The 19,118-nt window shown below is 42.0% G+C and overlaps 1 non-coding gene across 1 annotated transcript; it reads left to right on the forward strand.

Annotated features, from left to right (window-relative positions):
- The first annotated feature begins 8,033 nt into the window (after window positions 1–8,033).
- Window positions 8,034–8,105, forward strand: Trnah-gug (transfer RNA histidin (anticodon GUG)). Its single transcript has one exon. It is a non-coding gene; the product is annotated as a tRNA-His (tRNA).
- Window positions 8,106–19,118: the final 11,013 nt, after the last annotated feature.

Below are 19,118 nucleotides of genomic sequence, written 5' to 3' on the forward strand. Positions count from 1 at the left end.
CTAGGCGACTGATGACCTCAGATGTTAAGTCGCATAGTGCTCAGAGCCATTTGATTCTTCCCTCGAGGTCATCTTACGAGAGGTTTGGGCCCGTAGCTTGCGTTCGCAGGACCTTTATCCTTCTTTTATGAAGTGGTGGTCAGACATGCCAAACATTTGAAACATTTGCTCGGGAAAGCGTTAATGTGTTACGGCGCTAAGAGGGCGCGGGATCTTCGTCGGACCCAGGAATTTTATTATTTCGTCTTGCGTCAACTCCATGCCAGACAAGCTCCCTTACGGATTATGGATGTCCGCCATGTTAAGGTGAAACTTCTTCAGTTGAAGAGGCAACAGCTGGAAGGATTCGGTATGCGATCACAATCCCACTCCTTCCAATAGGAAGAGCTGACCACTTTATATCACTTCCTCCGCTAGCGGACGCGTCACAAACGAGCATGTATCACGTCCCTTACCCAAAACGATATCACATACTGATATCCCAAAGTGACATTTCCACAGCGATCTGACCGAGCGAGGTGGCGCAGTGGTTAGCACACTGGACTCGCATTCGGGAGGACGGCGGTTCGATCCCGTCTCCGGCCATCCTGATTTAGGTTTTCCGTGATTTCCCTAAATCGCTTCAGTCAAATGCCGGGATGGTTCCTTTGAAAGGGCACAGCCGATTTCCTTCCCCATCCCTCCCTCATCCGAGCATGCGCTCCGTCTCTAATGACCTCGTTGTCGACGGGACGTTAAACAATAATCTCCTCCTCCTCCTCCACAGCGATCTATAATTACGTTACCGACCTTTATGATGACCCTGCTACTGATAAGACTGTGCCTGATGGTTCTCTCCTTGACTGCGTGGTTACTCCCACATTAAATGATGACTTTCTAAGTGACTTTGCTTGTGATGATGTACATCGTCTTATTGTTGATTCACCATCTCAAAAATCTGACTCGACGCTTTTCTAATGAATTATATGGTTCAAGTGGCTGTAAGCACTATGGGACTTAACATCCGAGGTCATCAGTCCCCTAGACTTAGAACAACGTAAACCTAACTAACCTAAGGACATCACACAGATCCATGCCCGACGCAGGATTCGAACCTGCAACCGTAGCAGCCGCGTGGTTCCTGGCTGAAGGGCCTAGAACCGCTCGGCCACAGCGGCCGGCAGGAATTTTATGTACATTTTTGGCTTGTTATAGGTGATACCATTGCGTCACTGGTAAATGACGTGATCCGGGTGGGTGGAGGGGTTTGATTCCTGACTCCTTCAAGGTTGGTAAAATCGTTCTAATTCCGAAGACAACCAGACGTCCAGACACTGATAAATTCAGCCCGCCCGATCACGCTACTTAATTTAAATTGCAAAACTGTCGCCCGGGTGGTCAATAGCTGTATGTGGATACTGATAGAGAAAATTCTTGCTGTCCACCAAAGTTGTGTGCCCGGGAGCACGATTCTGACTTCTGTAGTGGAATGCCGCGACGTTGTCTCAATGGCTGCAGCGACTTCCGTCTCTGGAGCCTTGGTTTTATTAATTTTAATAAGGCAGGGTCAGTCACGGTTTCTTGATTCAGGTGCTCAAGGCGACCGTCTCAATCACCCTACGTGTCAGGTATAATCCAATCCTTTTACTGGTATCCACGCATCTGTTGTAGTGATTGGACTACTTACTCGCCAGATCACCGTCCAATGGGGCTTACCACAGGGCAGCCCGCTCTCCATGTAGCTTTTTGCCATGTCCTTAAAACCTCTGCTATGCCGTATTGCTGATCGGTTAAGTGGCTGGGATGTATTAGAAGCAGCGTTCTCGGTACGAGCGTATGATGATACAGGATTGCTATGTCATGTCGCTGATACATCTTTGCTCTAGAATATATTAGATTCATTCTATTCATTCTCTGGGGCCCGTATTCTTTTGTTTTTTGTTTTTTTGTTTTTGGACATCAGTCTTCTGACTGATTTTTGCGGCCCACCACGAATTCCTCTCCTGTGCTAACCTCTAACCTCTTCATCACTTTCAACCTACGTCCTCAATTATTTACTGGAGGTATTCCAATCTCTCTCTACAGTTTTTGCCCTCTACAGCTCCATCTAGTACCATTGAAGTAATTCCCTCATCTCTTAACAGATGTGCTATCATCCTGTCCGTTCTCCTTGTCAGTGTTTTCCACATATTCCTTTCCTCTCCGATTCTTTGCAGAACCTCCTCATTCCTTACCTTATCAGTCCACCTAATTTTCAACATTCGTCTGTAGCACAACATCTCAAATGCTTCGATTATCTTCTGTTCCGGTTTTCCCACAGTCCATCTTCCACTACCGTACAATGCTGTACACCAGACGTACATTCTCAGAAACTTCTTCCTCAAGTTAAGGCTGATAATTGATGTTAGTAGACTTCTCTGGGCCAGGAATGCCCTTTTTGCCATTGCCAGTCTGCTTTTGATGTCCTCCTCGCTCCGTCCGTCACTGGTTATTTTACTGCCTAGGTAACAGAATTCCTTAACTTCATCTACTTCGTGACCATCAATCCGGATGTTAAGTTTTGCGCTTTTTTCATTTCTACTACTTCCTATTGCCTTCGTCTTTCTTCGATTTACTCTCAGTCCATACTCTGTACTCATTATACTGTTCATTCCGTTGAGCAGATCATGTAATTCTTTTTCATTTTCACTCAGGATAGCAGCGTCATCAGCGAATCGTATTATTGATATCGTTTCACCTTGAATTTTAATTCCACTCTTGAACCTTTCTTTTATTTCCATCATTAATTCCTCTATGTACAGATTGAACAGTAGGGTCGAAAGGCTACATCCTTCTCTTACACCCTTTTTAATACGAGCTCTTCGTTCTTGGTCGTCCACTCTTATTATTCTCTCTTGGCTCTTGTACATATCGCATATGACCCGTCTCTCCCTATAGCTTACACCTAATTATTTTCAGAATTTCGAGCCTCTTGCACCATTTTACATGAACCCTATGAACGTGTCTTGATTTTTTTCTTTAGTCTTGCTTCCATTATTAATAAACAGAAGTGTACCCTATTGCTATAGCAGGGTTTTCAACACATTGCCGTTCTATTGGCAACGGTTGCTGCTATCCAAAAATCGTTGGGAATTAGTGTGGATCGCTGTCCGCTGAAAATCGCTGCACTCAGTTTGCGAGAGGTGACGAATTGAATTCACGGGGCAATTCGTGAGTACGAATGACGTTCTCTTACGCTGCTTCACAAAATGCAGATCAGAGTTTCCTCCATTTTCAGCAAAGAACAAATATTCCCGCTCCCCGCGATGATGGCGCGCAAATTGATGCAAATGTCGGGTCGTTTCCTTTGGCCAGGTCACATTTGTCGACTTCGGTATGAAGTGGTTTGCAAGGCCCCGTCCCCTTGAAGGTTTGGGACTTCACAATATCAAAGTGAAGGTTTCAAATTGCAGCATGTACGTGAATTTTATTATAAGTTTTCTGCACCCTGGCATTTCATCAGTGACGCCCCTTATCAGTGAATCCTTGCTTTCTCGTTGGGGAGTACAATCATCCCTCTCGCCAGTTGAAATGGCAGCGCCTTTGGTATCCTGGAAAAAAGTGTGGTTTTACATTACTCTTCCTACCCTTCTGTTGGAAGTCGCCTCATCGTGGTATAGGGTCATCCACGGTCACATCCCGGCCAGCGAACGCCTCCATCGCATTGGTCATAGTCCGACTGATCTTTGGGACACATCTCATCAACATGATACATTACCACACACGTTTGTCCGTTGCGGACGAGAACACTGGCACTGGGTTTGCTGATAACTGGCTTTTCTTGCCCGATCAGCTGAAACTGCTTTCTCGGTTGAACTTCTTGTGTGTCCAGACTTTTCCGTTTTTTCTGGGGCCAAGATTAATTCGATCGTATGGCTCCTCGGACACTAGACCCACTCCTTAGTCAGGTGTGACAACTATACCGACCCCTTTGTTTTTCGCCGGTATATAGAGTATCCCCATTGGGAATGGCTTCAGCGTTTCCGTGCTTTATTTGCAATTATGTTGCACCTTGTCTTTAATCGTCAAGGAATTGGGTAGCTTTTTTTCTGAAGCTTTCTCTCATTGTATTATTCCCAGAGAATAAAATTGTTTCCTTATGTGTCCTGGATTTGCGGAATTTTCGTCTACCAACTTTTTTTTTTCTTAAAACAAATAACAACAAAATTAAAGATAAAATTTATGTAAATACAAAAAATAAAAAATAGAAAATAAAAAATCCACCGTAGTGCCATGTCCAAGTGAGGGACCAGCGCAGTGACAGGCGGGGCGGAGGCACCGTGGGCAGGCCTCGGTCTTCAACCCGACTCAAAACACTGAAAACCAATAAAATGCCGTCGACTTGAACATCTTTGCAGCGATCCTCTTCAGGACGACTAACTGCTGGATTTTGGTGATGACCTTATCCTGTCTTATTTCTGCAGTCAGGCGCTACCGATGTCACATTCTGGGACGCCATTGTAAAATTCAAAGCAAAGATTGGATTGAGATGCATCGAGCTGCTATTCCTCCAAACCAAAGTACACTTCGGATTCTCTAATGGCATCCCAGGCTGAGATGTCCGGAGCCACCTACAACCGAAATAAGATAGTGTACAAGAGCCTAGGGGTAACACCTTCGATTAATAATCAAAAGGTGTTCGGTCGCGGATTCGGGCCTGGCCACTGCTTAAATTGTGATTGCAAATCACCAGCAATTGCGGACGAAGACTCCCGGTACGAATTCAGCCTCATTCTACCAACGGCGCTGTCAAAGAAGGCGGAAGAGCAGACAAATTCAGGGTCCACTCTTGTTCTTTGGATGGGCAACTGCCCTAAAAGGCGAGCGAATCACCAACTACCAACGGCATGAGGATGTAGAAGGCAATGGAAATCACTGCATTAAAGAGAGACGATGTGTATCGACAGGACATGTGGCCTGTAACAGAAAAATTGTCATGATGACCTCTGCATTAGCAAAAGATTCCGGAATAGTCCCCCATTGGGATCACAGGGAGGGGACTGCCAAGGGGGAGGTGACCATGAGAGAAAGATTCAATAACCAACGAAAAGATGACGTTCTACGAGTCGGGACGTGGAATGTCGGAAGCTTGAACGTGGTAGGGAAACTATAAAATGTGAAAAGGAAATACAGAGTCTCAGTCTAGATATAGTAGGGATCAGTGAAGTGAAATGGAAAGAGAGTATTTCTGGTCAGACGAGTGTAGGGTAATATCAGCAGCAGCAGAAAATGGAATAATAGAGTTAGATTCTCTAAGAATGGAAAAGTAGGACAAAGAGGGCATTACTGTGAATTGTTCAGTGATAGGGTGGTTCTCATCGGAATCGACAGCAAACCATCTCCGATAACAATAGTTCAGCTGTACATGCCGACGTCGCAAGCAGGAGAGGAAAAGATAAAGTATATTGAACGGGTAATTCAGTACATAAAGAGAGCTGAAAATCTAATAGTCATGGGAGACTGGAATGCAATTGTAAGGGAAAGAGCACAAGAATATGTTACGTCGGAATATGGACTTCGTAGTAGGAACTAGAGAGGGGAAAGACTAACTGAGTTTCGCAATATATTTCAGCTAATAACAGCGAATACTCAGTTCAAGAATCAGAACAGGTGGTGGTACACATGGAAAAGGCCGAGAGATAGGGGAAATTTCCAGACAGCTTACATCATGGTCACGCAGAGATTTCGAAATTAGATACTGGGTTGTAAGGCGTACCAAAGAGCAGATACAGATTCAAATCACAGTTTAATAGTGATGAAGAGTAGACAGAATCTTAAGAGAGCGGTGAGGGAAAATCGGTGCGCAAAGAAGTGGGATACGGAAGTACTAAGGAGTGACGGGATATGCTGTAAGTTCCCTCAGGCTATAGTGGCTCCGAAGGAAAAAGGATAAAAAAGGAGAGCAGGAGACGTATCTAGTGGTTAGTCGCCTTCGTGAGGACCGCTTAAAAGACGGTCGGAATCTCAGTAGTTGAGGTTCGTTTGTTTCATGATGACACGGCCTAATACCCAAAATGATTTTTTTCAAATTTATGTTGTAGTTCATTGTTTATGAAAAAACCTACTTCCACATTATGTAACTTAAGTCACGTGATTACTTTCACCATACTAATGTTCCTCTGTGTAGAATGTGGTCCAAAATTGTTTCATTTTTAAGATGGAGAACCTTATTTTTTTAAAGGGCAATCTAATGCCGAAATTAATAATATAAAATTTTGTATGGGAGGAGAATTACACGTTAAGAAAAGAATATATATTGCTGGAGAGAGCATCACAAATCGTCAGCGTCTCGGGCCGTGTGCGACTTTAAGCTGGCCCTGATAACAGACTGGTCTCGTACGAGTACTTTGGTGCACATATTAAGACGTGAACTCATACTTGTTAAATAAACTACCAAAATGGTTGCAAGCTGTCGGTTTGAACTACGGTTTCGTATATTTTATTTTGAAGTGAGTTATAGGTCGCTGGCGACGTGCAAAGACCGCGTAAGCACAATTGTTGTCTGCTGTGTAAGCAACATCTTGGGCTGCATAGCGAAAGGATCTCTGTATGCTGTACTTTGGAGGCTGTACCCTGCTGATCAATCTGCAGCATGGTGCTTATGTTTAGATTCTACATGCGGACGGAAATGAAGCATGTGTCGTTATTCTTCCGCTTATTGCTGGGACTAGACGTATAGTTATCATCATGTGGACGATGCCTGCAACTTTCGTGGTTCTGTTTTAGGTAAAATGTCTTGTCTTTTTTGTATTTACTGAAAAGGCGATTTCTCAGCTGTTACACATGGTTATCAGCTCTGTACATGCGCTTTCCTTGCGATCAAGGTTAAATCTGCTGTTAAGAAATTGTTCTATGTTCAAGGATTAATATCAGTCTGTCGTTAATTTATCCATGTATACAGGTCATGCCTCACATTACTATTCCTCTTATTTGCTATTACTACGGGAATATAAGCTTTTGTTGGGTTCCTTTTGTTCTGTTTTCTGAAAATATGTGGCATTGAATTACACATGGTCCCTATAGGTACATTAGTACCGGTACTACTAGGTTTTGGTCTTTATCTAATGAATGTTAATCAAAGGCCACTTCATATTCTCTTTAATTATTTTCACAGCCTGGAGCCACTTACGAATTTATCAGGTTTTCATATTCAAACTGCATGTGATTACGTGGTCTTTATCTAATTTCGTAGCTGATGCGAGCACAACTCACAGAATACGTTCGGCCTTCAGTGGGATCTTCATTCAGATAAGCTGACATCTGCAGATGATACATTGCGATGCGTGACCACTAGCTTGTGCCACAGGGTTTCACAAAATGGACATTTGGGTAATACTCTCGTTTTCTGTTTAACATTTATTATTTGTTTGCGTGCCTATAACAGTGATCATGGGGGTAGTTCTGAGCAGCTGAGAACTAGACAAGTGCCGATGCTCAGTATGTGTAGAGTGCCGATTGTGATGAAATCTTCTTACGAATAAGTGTTGGACTCTACAGCATTTTCAGGCTGTATGAGCAAGTTCGAACCTGCTCGCCGAAATTTTTCGTTATTTATAAACTACGAATGTTTTCCTTACTTCTGAATATCTCACTAGGAGAAGTCAGGTGGCGTTATTTCTCATTCATGAGTGAGAATTTTGTAAACGAATTTGGAAATTTTCGGGGCATTAACGCTGACGTCATACCAGTTACGTATGTGATTAGATTTAGACAGGATTTGGAGGCTTTCAATGTAAGGGGGCGGATTGAATCGGCACTACGTTACAGTTGCCGTACTAATTTTCCTCTCTCTTTATGTTTTTAAAGCGCGTTTTGGAAACAACTCACTTAGGGAAAATGGAAAGGCAAGAGTGTCAGCCGCATTCTGTGACGCTCTGCCTGTCCACCAGTGCTGGTGCTGAGAAAGCGCCGTGGCTCACCAGAGAACTGCTCGTGACGTCACAGCCACAGTCAATGGTCCTGCAGCGCCTGCAGAAAAACGGCTTGTACCCTACTCGAGAGCTTCTGAGTTGCCTGCCGTGATAGTCTAGTGGTTAGGACATTGCGTTGTGGCCGCAAGAACCCAGGTTCGAATCCTGGTCACGGCATTGGGGTGATATTTTTATCTAAATATCTAGACAACTAACAATTTCTCTCACTACGTATCGACAACCCACGCTTACGTTCCAGTGTATTTTTATCGGCATCCGTGTCTTTCCTGTTATTTTCTGTTGAATAACGGGCAGAAAGTTGGAATGCCTTCCAAAAATTACTGTGAAGCTCGCTACCAGTCTCGGCAACTACAGCAATCTACTACATTGCAATTCAGACACCTAAAATTACTCTCTGAATTGAGTTACTGATCGATTAATTTCTCAGTTTACAATTTACCCCTGTCACCAAAGATACCCTACTCACGTTCTGGTTGCAGTGGCAAACAGAGTTTTTCATTGTGTAAAAAATGATATAAAGCATATATAATGACGAAATGTCACTTTTATGGAGAACCAAACACAATACTATTTACTGTCCGTACTGCCTGTGTTGAGACAGATACGATACCTAATTTCATCTGTTCCTGTTCTACAAATGATCCCTCTGGTTTGCTGTGCTATCAACTGAAGTACCATCTGCCCAGATTATATTAAAATCAGGGGAATCCGTCTGAAATGTTCGTGTTATCATCAAGGTAGTCAAATATCACCAGTCTCACCAGTCTGACTTCTACTGCCGCGCTGTGCGGGTGTACTGCGTTTACATCACTGCTGGTGCTGTCCGAGCGCGGTTGCTGGTGAGTTCAACACCGTAGCGCGTTCACAATTACTCACATCTTCTAACTGTAGAAACTGGTAATTGCGGAATCTCTCTAAAGAAGGTTAACTTACAGTTTCCGTTTTATAATGTCTTCCTAGGACCTAATTCCTCTGAACTTGAGAGATTCATGGAGGAGCTAGTAAAGTTAACAGGTGCTGACATCACTGCAGTGCACCAATCGATTTGTAGCAGTGCTGTTTTGCTCATGTTAAAGAATGCTGAGATATGTGATCTAATTGTTTAATTCTGTGGATGTAGTGTAAGGTTTAAACATTCTGATGGCAATACTGGTTAGGGTAAAGTAACGCATGCTGGTTTTGCTATTCGAACAATTAGTGTTTTTGAACTTCCGCTGGAAATAATTGCCGAGCACATTAATAGTGTATTGAGGCCTCACGGAACTATTATAAGAAACGTCGCCGAAACGTGGTCCGCCGCTCATAAATTTCACGTTGTCGGTGATGTGCAGCGTATCAAAATCAATAGGGTCAATACCGTCTTATGTCAGTAATTTCGGGTATAAAGCTCTTATGATATATGAGGGGCAACAGAGAACGTGCGCTTGCTGTATTGTGCTGGGCGTGTTCTCGCTCAGTACACGCAAAGACTCGTGACGCAGTTACCGCCAGGTCAGGCACCAGTTCCAAACACTATGCCACAGCTGCCGCTGACATGGTGATAGGAGGCTGTAGATAATTTTATGGGATTTTCTCTAGTGTTTGAATTTCATGAACACATAATTGGCTTCGTACTGTTTGAAATTATAAGGTGCGGTTTCAGCAGAGATGCTGTGTCGCCTGGATGTTTGTTCCGACCGCCTCTGCTTTGCAAGGTGCACCGGTGGTGCTGCGTATTTTAAATCATGCGATGAGGAGACACAGTAGTCGGCAGTGGTATGTCATGAGTAGTAGTAAGACATAGGCCGAGTGACTACTGACCATTAAAATTGCTACACCATGAAGAAGACGTGAGACAGACGCGAAATTTAACCGACATGAAGAAGATGCTGTGATATGCAAATGATTAGCTTTTCAGAGCATTCGCACAAGGTTGGCGCCGGTGTAAGGAGGAGATGTGCGTACCATCACGTTTCCGACTTTCATAAAGGTCGGATTGTAGCCTATCGCGATTGCGGTTTATCGTATCGCGACATTGCTGCTCGCGTTGGTCGAGATCCAATGACTGTTAACAAAATATGGAATCGGTGGGTTCAGGAGGGTAATACGGAACGCCGAGCTGGATCCCAACGGCCTCGTATCACTAGCAGTCGAGATGACAGGCATCTTACCGCATGGCTGTAACGGATCGTGCAGCCACGTCTCAATCCCTGAGTCAACAGATGGGGACGTTCGCGATAGGCTACAACCATCTGCACGAACAGTTCGACGACGTTTGCAGCAGCATGGACTATCAGCTTGGAGACCATGGCTGCGGTTACCCTTAATGCTGCATCACAGACACGAGCGCCTGCGATGGTGTACTCAACGACGAACCTGGGTGCACGAATGGCAAAGCGTCATTTTTTCGGATGAATCCAGTTTCTGTTTACGGCATCATGATGGTCGCATCCGTGTTTGGCGACCTCGCGGTGAACGCACATTGGAAGCGTGTATTCGTCATCGCCATACTGGCGTACCACCCGGCGCGATGGTATGCGGTACCATCGGTTACACGTCTCGGTCACCTCTTGTTCGCATTGACGGCACTTTGAACAGTGGACGTTACATTTCAGATGTGTGACGACCCGTGGCTCTACCCTTCGTTCGATCCCTGCGAAACCCTACATTTCAGCAGGATAATGCACGACCGCATGTTTCAGGGCCTTTGCGGGCCTTTCTGGATACAGAAAATGTTCGACTGCTGCCCTAGCCCGCACATTCTCCCGATCTCTCACCAACAGAAAACGTCTGGTCAATGGTGGCCGAGCAACTGGCTCGTCACAATATGCCAGTCACTACACTTGATGAAATGTGGTATCGTGTTGAAGCTGCATGGGCAGCTGTATCTGTACACGCCATCCAAGCTCTGTTTGACTCAATGCCCAGGCGTATCAAGGATGTTTGTACGGCCAGAGGTGGTTGTTGTGGGTACTGATTTCTCAGTATCTATGCACCCAAATTGCGTGAAAATGTAATCACATGTCAGTTCTAGTATAATATATTTGTCCAATGAAAACCCGTTTATCATCTGCATTTCTTCTTGGTGTAGCAGTTTTAATGGCCAGTACTGTGTATTCTGAGGAAGTAGACTATGGTGATGCACTGATTAATTATTTGTATGCGGAAAGAGACTGAAGCATTTTTAGAAGACTCTTTTAATATATTTATTTAGATAATGAAAGGCGAAGGATTTAATTTGAGGTAATTAATTTCAGATTTTGTACTTTATTGAGGTACCTTGTAGTTAATCATTATTGGTTGTGACATTTGTATGAGTATATTGAAAGATACACCCATCCGTAATTCCCAATTTGAATTTGTGGCTAAGAGTAACTGTTGAATATTTAATGTCATTTTTACGAGCCGCATTTTTGAAAAGATCTAATTTGATGTTGAAGACTGCTTAGTATGTCCTCTCAAGAACTGTAATTTTTAGTGTATTAATGTTTATGAAGCAAAGACATAACTTTTCAATATAGAACTTATCTACTCAGCAAATTAATTATATTTGATGATATAAATTATCCCTAGTCATTGTCGGCATCCTAAGTCCACGCCAAAATATTAGTTATATGATTCGCCTTTTTTAAAAAGCCAACGCCCTGCAGCAGACACATCTCAGTAGTTAGTTGTAGCTCAGAAAATGTGACGCACTTTCAAAAAGTAATGCCACGGTGTTTCCATTATGCAACAGGTAAGAAAAAATTAAATAATAAAAAAGGAAACATTGAATTTTTCCAGGGCCAATACATCAGTACAAAAGTTTAATGATTCACAATGTTGAATTCAGACAGTATTCTTGCCACTACGAATGTTTAAACAGACAGGGAACTAGGTAGGCATCTTCGTATGATTTCTCGCACTCAAATTTTGCAGAATATTCTGGCGATCGAATTCTTGTGTTCAATGGTTACGAATTCCAGTGCTGAAACTTAGAGTGCCAGAAAGCAAACTATTAATCAGCAATCGTACTGTCTAAGATAACATTCACAAGTAAGGATAGAGCGCCACGGAATTTTTTTGTGAAGTCAGATACGTGCACTGGTTCTATCCTTTTTTTCTTCTTCTGTGGCGTGTTTCAAAAAGGAAAACGTTTGCGGTCGATTACGCATCAATCAGTCTGTAGTATAAGATGGTAAAGAATATCAGGTTGGGCCCCACCACACGCGACTTATTGAACGTTAGACATTTTTCTGTTTTCACGGCAATATGGCCAACGTGTTTAGTCCAACTGAAGGCCCGCTCAGTAGCTTTACGGTTGTCCGAATATTGAATGTGAATGGTCCCTTGCTAAAAGTATTTGTGGGTTATGATCAACGTTTTCGTGTAAAGAGGACCATAGAAGGTTCGGAAGACGATGGAATAAGACAGTTACTCAAGGATCAGTCAGATAATAGATAACCTCGTACATTAGTTATCCTTGAACAACATAACCGTAAGGAAACATATGATGTATATAAGCAAGCATCATTACGAATTGGAGTACACGAATTGCAGGGTCAGGCGTATTACATAAGAGGTTTAGATTAGCAACTTTAGGTACTCCCTTCGGCACTGAGGAGGATTCATGTGAACTGTTATTTGAATGTCTGATGTAAACTGTTCTACGATATCAATAATTTAGTTAAAAACGAAGACAGATGTGTGGAACACGTATATAGTTTAACTTTTTCGAAAATACGAAAACGTCAATAGGATCGTAAGCACACGACGTATCCAAGAATACGTTTTAAATAGACAGGGGTGCCGCTCCCTTTCCGAAAGCCATACTGAGATAATCGCAGATTTGTACTATTTTTCTATCGCCACACACAGCTTCAGAAAGTATTCAAAGTCTTTGGTCAATATGATAATAGTGATAGTGACGATATACATCTGCTATTGAAGGATCTTTATCGGGATTTGATAAAGGCACTACAATTTCTGTTGTTCATTGTGCAGGAATACCGCTTTCTGTCTACATTGTACGAAAAATAGCCACAGCAGGTTTTTTTTATACCGCTGGGAAGTTGCATATCATGGGGTAATTTATTGGATAGACTCCAGGCGCCTTGTCAGTAGAATACGTGTAATTTCTAATCCTTGCATTACAAACGGTTTATACACGGATCAGCCAGAATATTATGACCACCTACCTAACTGCCGGTATGACGATATTGCAGTTCCGAATTACGATGCAGTGTTCCTTCGGACAGGAACGGATACAAGCTTTCATATTTCGTCAACCACGTTGATAAAAACTAAACGATTTGCAGTAGACGGTACTAACATTGAGTTAAAATTTTAGTGACCAGGTGTCGATTATGAGAGCGAAATCGATCGCAACACAGCTCAGCAGACTCTTTCATTCCACACTAACTCGATATTACGTAAAGTCCGCTTTCAAGACATGTTTCTAACAACGCAACAATGCTCACTGTTCATGATTACGTAGATACCAAATGAATGTTCTGATACTATATTTTCAGATCGCTGAACAATACTGTAACCAGATGAATTCATTACCCCATATTTTGCTACCATAAACCGAGTAGAGGGTAGTAGCATTCACTGGGGATCTTTGCCTAATTACACGTATGCAGAAAGGAATCGACAGTGCAGCTTCAAAATCCTGTTTAACGGTGTTTTCGGATACATCAATCATTCAAGTGATGTTGGCGAACAAACGATCATGCTTTACTCATTAAGTGTAGTGGACAGCAAATACATCTGATGAATTAATATAAACGAAATTATTTTTCGCTATCCACAACTATGGAAATATGGGTGTCAAACGGAATCTAAGTCGATTTCCGGAATCAGCACAACAAATGCTTTAAGGCGAGACACTTCACACAACATTTTACAATAATTTCAAATTACCTAAAAATGACATTTATTTCATTTTACTGAGAGGGCAGAAAGAATTGTGAATGGAATATATGGCTCAAATGTTATTGCTACCACTTTTCCATCCAAACAGATCTATTTTGCAAGTGACTGTCTCTTTTGTGTTAGAAGTAACAGTAATGAAAATATTGCTTGTCCCTGGTAACCTTACTTCCCCTGGGAAGATGGAGAGGGAGACTGAGAGACACCAACAGCAGTTATTTATAAGTTGTCATTGGGGAATGTCGTGTGACTTCCCATTTGTGTAGTTTTCTGTGCTTGTCTGTAAAAATAAAATAGGCAACTCTGAAACAATATATGTGAACTATGATGTCTGTGGACAGTGTGAACGACGTTTATCAACAAACCATGTAGCTTGAACTAATGTTTCGATTTATTTATTAATAACTGGAACATAGCACAAGTCGGTTCTAGGCGCTACAGTCTGGAGTCGCCCGACCGCTACGGTCGCAGGTTCGAATCCTACCTCGGGCATGGATGTGTGTGATGTCCTTAGGTTAGTTAGGTTTAATGAGTTCTAACTTCTAGGGGACTGATGACCTCAGAAGTTAAGTGCCATAGTGCTCAGAGCCATTTGAACCATGGCATACGTCAACTCAGGGACCAGTCTTCTAGAAGGAGATGTAGCCATTTTAAACACATCGGTGTAATCGGTGAGATCTATTACCTGTCTCTGTGCCGTCATTATAATTTATGGGGGCTCAGAGTTTAATCATTTTTGAGATGCAATGATAGGAAACGTCACAACCTATACAACTAATATAGCTGCTACTGCAGTGAATAAAAAGCTGTAACAAAAAGAAGACAACATGTAAGAGTTTGTGTGCCTGAAAAGAGGTTTACACATCCTCGACCTATAAAGTATGCTGCACCTTCTGGAAACAGTAAGTAATTCTCTTTTTTTATCTAACTTTGCAAAAATTGTAGCTATGTTACGTTATTGTATATCACCATATAACACTTCAGTGTACTCTTAACAGGACTAGTGGTAGCCTGAATACAAAAAATATTAACTAATTTGGCATCTGAAGGTGAGCCCAACCCCCTAAAGGGCTCGAAATGCATAGTGTATTAAAATAAAAAACACCATTAGTGGCCGAATGAGTTTAATTTTCTTTTTTAACTAAGTACTAAAATCACTGCAGCGACGCTGATAACAATGGACACAATTAATGTTTATTTACCTACTACGAACTTCCATAACAACATCGTCGACCGAGATTGTTTGCTTTCGTTGTTACCAGAGCTCGCTTGAAATATACTCACAGAAAAGCTATTAAAATGTGGGCCGCTATACAGAATTCCGTTTTCATTAACCGCAGTGGGAATATAGTTCACTCAGTGCTGTCTCTGCTATCCTCTTTTACGCATTTTTCGAAAGTTTTAAGTCAAGTCAGTGTCGCTTTACAGTATGTTTGCCTCTAAAGTTTCAAGTTCACCTGCATACTCCAGTGTTTAAAACATTCTGATACACCAGTGTGCCATTTTCTCCCGCTGGATGACACACTATTGGGTTTCCAGCATCCCCCGCTAAGCTCAATGTAGATAAGGCTGTCACTGGTTAGGGTTCGCGTTTTGGTGTGTGACTCAGTCCTACGGAGTGTCTCGCGAAGCCCGAAACTTCATATGGCTTCATATTAACTGTGATAAGTTTAGAGACAATCTGTACGAGTCAGTGCTTTAATAGTATTCCGGTAACTCGATCGACAGCAAACACCTGGAACAGCGGTAAGACACTCTTCCCACATAGTGAAAGAGATTAAGGTGTCCGTGATTTTAATACTCAAAAACAATGAGGAACGAGAATATAATAATATTGGATTTTTTAAAACCCAATGTTATGAAATAGTATTTGTTGTGTATTAACTTCACTGCGCAGAAAATTCATACACGTGCAAACCATCAGCATGATGTTTGTATATGTAAAACCAAAACGCGGTACAAAGGTTTGACAGTACTGAAACTTTTGGTACAGTATTGCTATGCAGAGAATTCGCAAACAGTCCGTGGTGTTCCAGTTTAGTGAATTTCGTTAATTATTTATAACTGTATGTTATAATTTCTATCAGAAACACCAATGATTATTAAAATTAACAATTCCGAACGCCCCTCCTCCGCTTCGCTTGAGCAGATCTAAGTATCTGCGACCGGACGACTTTTTACAATAAGAAGTGACATACACAAAACTTATCCGCCAGGTTAGCCGAGAGCGCTAATGCGCTGCTTCCTGGACTCGGGTAGGCGCACCGACCCCGAATCGAATCCGCCTGGCGGATTACCGACGCCGGTCGGTGTGCCGGCCAGCCTGGATGTGGTTCTTAGGTGGTTTTCCACATCCTGCCAGGTGAATACCGGGCTGGTCCCTACGTCCCGCCTCAGTTACACGACTCGCAGACATCTGAATACGTTCGCACTATTCCATGAATTACACTAGTCGCAGACAGCAGGGGTAGACTAATTCCGCCCCGGGGGGAACGTGGTGGCGGGGGGAAGGGCATCCGGCCACCCCTTCATCCTAACCTTGCCAAATCCGTTCCTAATAATGCCGACCCTGTGTCAGCGCGGGACATGGCACCAGTGAAAGAAAGAAAGAGAGAAAGAAAGAGACATACACAAAACTTCCTCGTCAAACAGTCTGTCTATTACTGAAAACCACAGCAAGATCCTTACAGTAGTTGCCGATATTAGACTTCACATACAGGCAGAAAAACATAGCGTGAGAGTTTATATTATGTATAGATCCTGACAAACTTCGGTGTTGCAGATATTGAGAGGGATGTGTGAAGGAATGAGGAAGTTTATGGATTTAATACGAGCAATATTTCTAGAGTTGTGGCGGCTTCTCACTTTACTACTTTTCTCGCCATATGGCCCCACCTCTGTACTGACTAACTCTTAAATTCCATCATTGCCACGAATGTAACTCGAAATGCCAGTTAAATACAGAACAGATAAAAAGGAATATATGAAACACTTATCATTAATTATTGATAATGAATTACATACACAGACTTTCTATGAGAATTAATCTATTTATTAGTGGAAAATATATCAAAATCTCGACAGAACTTCCTGAGATTAGCTCGAACATGCAGGCAAAAACCTTGTTTGGGATTTTAATTTATAGTATCAACGGAAGGAACTGCTTTACTGCCTGTTTTACACTATTTTGTTGCACATATTGAGAGGGATGTGTGAAGGAATGAGGAAGTTTATGGATTTAATACGAGCAACATTTCTAGAAATCAATCGCATCACCATCCATCTTTTCAGTGAAAACTGCGCCAGTCACACGGAAATCAATAATCAGATTTGATTTTGATTGATGCTTCTTATGCGGTTTTTTGCCTTAGGACAATCAAAAACTGATTTTTCCCATCCGATGTGATATGAACTTGCTGTCGTGGATGGGCTTACGTAACTAACAGTATCACACGTGTACACCCATGCACACTGAATAGTACAGATTGTTTAACGTCAAACGTACACCTTTGGCATTGTTGTATGATTCATTTGTCATTTGTAGGCGACCACTATTAAATTATGATGCTAACAACGCCATCTATTGCTACATTTTGTAACATTTATTTTTCTTCTGCCATACGTTTTCCCCGCTTTCTAATAACATTCCGTCGTAATTTGACGTCATTCTGACCAGTTGTGTTATTTATACAGTGGTTTGAAAGTGTAATTATAATCACCCTATATATGTGGTCCAGAAAAGTTTCATTTATAAGATGCAGACGCTTACTTCTTCTAAAGGGGAAGCTAAAGCCGAAATATGTAACATAATATTTTGTATAGAAGTTAAATTTTACGTTAAAAAAAGTATATTATTGCCGAAGGGAGTACCAAAATTTGTCAGTGTTATGGGTCCTGTGCGAGTTTAAGCTGGCACTGATAAGGGACAAGTATTTTGGTGCACACATTATGGTACATACATCGTAAATAAACCACCAAAATGGTTGCAAGCTGTCAGTTTGAGAAAGGTTTCACATATATTATCTTTGTGCTTATGTTTTGATTTAGATTGTGCATGCGGACGGAGATGAAACATGTTCTTTTCCGCTGAGTGCTGGGGTTAGATGAATAGGTCTCATCACGTGGACTATGCCTTCAACTTTCATGGTTCTGTTTGTTAACTTAAGATGTCTACCGTTTTTTGTTTACTGAAAAGGCAATTTCTGAGCTGCTACTCGTGATTATCAGCTCTGTACATGTGCTTTCCTTGTGATCAAGGTTAAACCTGCTGGTAAAATCGGGTACATTTTTCCATCTTCAAGGATCAATATCAGTCTGTCATTGATGTATCCACTTGTATAGGTCATTGCTCACGTTATTATTCCTCTTATTTACTGTAAATACGGGAAATTAAGGTGTCCTAGGGTTCCCTTTGTTCTCTTGTTTGAAGTAATGTGGTATTGTATTACATATGGTTCCCATGGGGACATATGTAACAGCATTACTAACTTGTTGTGTTTGCCTAATTAATAACAGTCAATAGCTATTTCATATTCTCTTTAAGTATCTTACATCTCGAAGACACTTATGAATTTATCACGTTTTCGTGTTCCAACTGCATGTGATCACATGTTCTTTATCTGAATTCGTAGCTGATGCGACCACAACTCACAGAATGCGTTCTTCCTTCAGTGGAATTATCATTCAGATAAGCTGACATCGGTAGATTATACATTGCAGAGCTGGATTTACTAACTTATGGCACAGGGGCATTTGAGTAATATTCCCGTTTTCTGCGTAAGATTTATTATTTCTTTTGCTTGCCTATTCAGTAAGTATGGGGGTAGTTCTGAGCTGCTAAGAACTTGACACGTGCTGATACTCAGAATCTGGAGAGTGACGATTGTGATAAAATCTTCTTACGAATAAATGTTGCACTATAGAATATGGAGTCTACACTTCCATTGCACGCATTTTCTCTGTAAGAAAGGGCGCAATACGTTTGTAAGCTGTGTTAGCAAGTTTGGACGTGTTGGTCGTAATTTTGCAGTACTTACAAGCTTGTTGAAGTCCCCTCGAATTTCTCGTGGCGCTATGTTTTCCCTACTTCCGAATGTGTCACCAGCAAGTCAGATGGCGTTATTTCTCATTCAAGACTGAATACTTTCTGTACGAAGGAGGATATTTTCAGGGTATTAATACTGAGGTCGTACCAGTAAGTGATTAAATTTAGACAGGATTAAGAGGCTTTCAATGTAAGGGAGCGGGTTGAAGCGGCACTACGTAACCATTGCCGTA

This window comes from Schistocerca nitens, chromosome 2 (genome assembly GCF_023898315.1).
Source record: "Schistocerca nitens isolate TAMUIC-IGC-003100 chromosome 2, iqSchNite1.1, whole genome shotgun sequence".
Classification (NCBI taxonomy): domain Eukaryota; kingdom Metazoa; phylum Arthropoda; class Insecta; order Orthoptera; family Acrididae; genus Schistocerca; species Schistocerca nitens.